Source organism: Aplysia californica, unplaced genomic scaffold, assembly GCF_000002075.1.
Source record: "Aplysia californica isolate F4 #8 unplaced genomic scaffold, AplCal3.0 scaffold00427, whole genome shotgun sequence".
NCBI classification, from domain to species: domain Eukaryota; kingdom Metazoa; phylum Mollusca; class Gastropoda; order Aplysiida; family Aplysiidae; genus Aplysia; species Aplysia californica.
The window spans coordinates 256,105-259,422 of NW_004797697.1; the positions used below are offsets into that span (position 1 = coordinate 256,105).

The window sequence follows — 3,318 nt, forward strand, 5'->3', positions numbered from 1 at the left end:
ATATATTGGCATGTGGAGTTATTGGTATTGCCTTAAAGCTTGTTCATTTGTCTTGCGCTTGCTTTCGATGAAAGAATTACCTACTTAATTTGAGTACATGTTCAGATATTTGTGATTGAATAAGTTGGGAGTCGCCTGGTTTCAGAGATAAAATTAATGGGAAAATGGCCGCCTAAGTTTGGTAATTTACAAAGTCTCAGAGTCCGTGGAAACTGACAATTTATATTTTGTGTGTGTCTTTAATCAACTTTGTTTTTCAATACAACTCACACTGAAATGGGTTCTTAAACAGACATAAAAGGTGTTCAGTCAAAAAACAAAATTTCGATGAAAATCGCCAAACCAGCGGAATAATGTCAGTTTCTTTACTTTCGTTATTTTGACGAGCGCCTGATTTCACCACGTTGCCTTGTATTTCTCTGTTTTCTTCTGTCTCAGTTGATGGTCGTGGGCAAGGAGTACTACGGCTGGAGTAGACAGTAGTGCCGGGCGGCGAGGTTCCCGGTTATTGAAAGCTTGCAATCGCAGGGATCGACTCCGAACCCAATTACTTACTTTCCAATGATGGGATTTCTTCCTGTGATTACCTGGTTGGCTCCGAACATCTTTAGGATTTAGGATAACCTTAATTTCGGAACACTACGAGCATCCATTTTTTTTTCCAAAATAAATTCTAAAAGTTAAAAAATAAGATTTTACTCATTAAAGTAACTGGTTACGGCTGGTTTGCGTAAAAAGGAGTCGGAACTTTTCTTTCGTAGAATTAGTCTTGGGAATCGGTTCCCGGCTCGATTCTTTGCCCCGCTCTAGTAGACAGGACTCTTGGCCCTCCGTTATTATGTGTATCGCGCTAATCCTCGGGAGTCAATTCTCTAGGGTTCGAGTCCAAGACTTGGCGTTCCTTTTTAAAAAAAAAGTGTTTTACGGCGTCCGCAACTGCATAAGGTAATATGAGCTTGCGGGACAACTTTTTCCAGTTGGTAGGAAATTTTGAATTTTGTCCGGGTGGCTGCCGAAGCCTACTATTATCGTTTTTTGACCACCAAGGGATCTTTAACATGAGCAACTTGCTCACGGGCCCTTCGAGGTTTGTCACCCTTGTCCGAGAAGGGTAGGTGTAGATCTTTTCTACCAGAGTTCAGGGGTGTGGCTGACAGACAACAGTAAGAAGGAGTCAAGGAGTAGCAGTAGAAAGGCTGCAGAAAGAGTCAGGAGCCCAGAGGAGGAGGTAAAGGAGGTGAAGGGGTGGGGGCAGAGAGTGGGGACGAAAGTAGACGACAGAATATTGCTAGAGAGCAGGAAAGGAGGTGAAAGGAGAAAATTTAAGAGAAGAACATTTTTCGATCGCTACCTGGATTCAAACCCATGACCTTACAATGAGAGGCCAACACCTTAACCTCAAGGCCACGAGAGCCCCCCCCCCCCTTTTTGGCGTTCCTGAACCAGGTTATGTTGTAGACTCTCAGATCATCTTTCTGGCTTAGTCCTATCGAGGAAGGAGTTTACATTCGGAGGTCTCGCTTCTTAAATAATTTTATACTGCTTTTACGGTGAGTTTAACCCACGCACTTACTTTCCAACTAGAGAGACCTATTTGACCGTTGGTACTACGAATTATACCGAAATCTGCTTTTCTGTCTGGGTTTTACAGCTTCCTTCCTACTTTTGTTCGGTTTGGAGGAATCGGTTTGTCTGTGTCTTCTGCACCCGCCGATTCCACAGAGCCGACTAATGGACTTAGTGTCTACCAGGTTTCTAGAAAACAGATACGTCCCACTCCCTCTAATGGTTTTCCCATTAGCACACAACGACATTTTGAGTCCTGCTTTAATCTTTGTGCATTTTCCATTTGTCCTTAAGAAAAGGTTGAAGTTTTCGAGACAGCTCTTCGGTTACAAGTATCATTCGACGGCTTTGTTTTATGAAATGCACGTGACATATTTTAAAGGAAAAAAACCCAATCCAAAACCCCACCCGAACAAACATACCCCTCCCCCCCCCCAAATAAAAACCAAAACCAAAACCAAAACAAAACCCTAGATATTCTCTATCGCAGGTATTATTTGGCTGGTTATTTAAAAACAACCGTTGATAACAGAGGCAGAACAGAATAAAATGCGTTGTCCCATTCTGAAAAAATATAAAAATTATTGTATGCTCTTCTGTTCTGAAAAATGTCAGCGCGTAATTTTGTTAGGAGTTCTCCCATTTCAAAAACGGTGCGCAAAACATTAATTTATCATGCAAGCATCCTCTCATTCTGAAAAATAAAAAAAAGGAACACAAATCATATCATTGTGCGTTCTCCCATTCTGAAAAATGGTGCACATTACTCAAATAACATTTTTGGTTCATTCAAATGTTAGCTGAAGTCATTTCTGTTTTTACTTTAATGGGATGAATATTTGGAGTGATTTTCTTTTAGTCAGAACACAACGTTTTATGTTACTGTTGTATGTTGTACTGTATTGTAAAGCGCTCAGAGCCTGTGTACTTTAATTGGGGTTGAGTGCCATATAAATGTCGTTTATTATTATTATTTGGCTTGACGGGAGAGTGTTTGTTGTTGTTGTTGCTGCTGCTGCTGTTGCTGCTGCTGCTACCGGTGTTCTTGTTGTTGTTGTTGTTTTTGTCGTTCTGCTATTCTGAAAAAGGTACACATTGCACAAATAACATTTTTGGTTTGTTATTTGGCTTCTGGGGAAAGTGTATTGTTGTTGTTGTTGATGATGCTGTTTTTGTTGTTGTTGTTGTTGTTGTTGTTGTTGTTGTTGCTGCTGCTATTACTGTTTCTGCAGTTATTTTTGTTGTTGTTGTTGTTGTTGTTGCTGCTGTTCTTACTACTGCTTCTTCAGCAGCTGCTGCTGTTGTAGTAGTAGTTGTTGTTGTTGTTCACTCACTGGGTGAAATATGGCCGCTAGGTTTTCCCACTACGGCTAGCAGGCTTTGACATATATAATATATACACACACTCACACACACACACACACACACAAAGAGAGAGAGAGAGAGAGAGAGAGAGAGAGAGAGAGAGAGAGAGAGAGAGAGAGAGAGAGAGAGAGAGAGAGAGAGAGAGAGAGACATATGAGACACACATACACACACATACTGATAGATAGATAGATAGATAGATAGATATATAGATAGATAGATAGATAGATAGATAGATAGATAGATAGATAGAGAGATAGATAGAGAGATAGATAGAGAGAGAGAAAGACAGACAGACAGACAGAGAGAGAAAGAGAGAGAGAGAGAGAGAGAGACAGAGACAGAGAGACAGAGAGAGAGAGAAAGAGAGAGAGAGAAAGAGAGACA

At 40.8% G+C, this 3,318-nt stretch overlaps 1 protein-coding gene across 1 annotated transcript in view; it reads left to right on the top strand.

Moving 5' to 3' along the window:
• The window catches only part of LOC101861303 (chromatin modification-related protein EAF7), a 99,391-nt gene that overhangs the window by 75,715 nt on the left and 20,358 nt on the right, over positions 1 to 3,318 (top strand). The window lies entirely within an intron of this gene.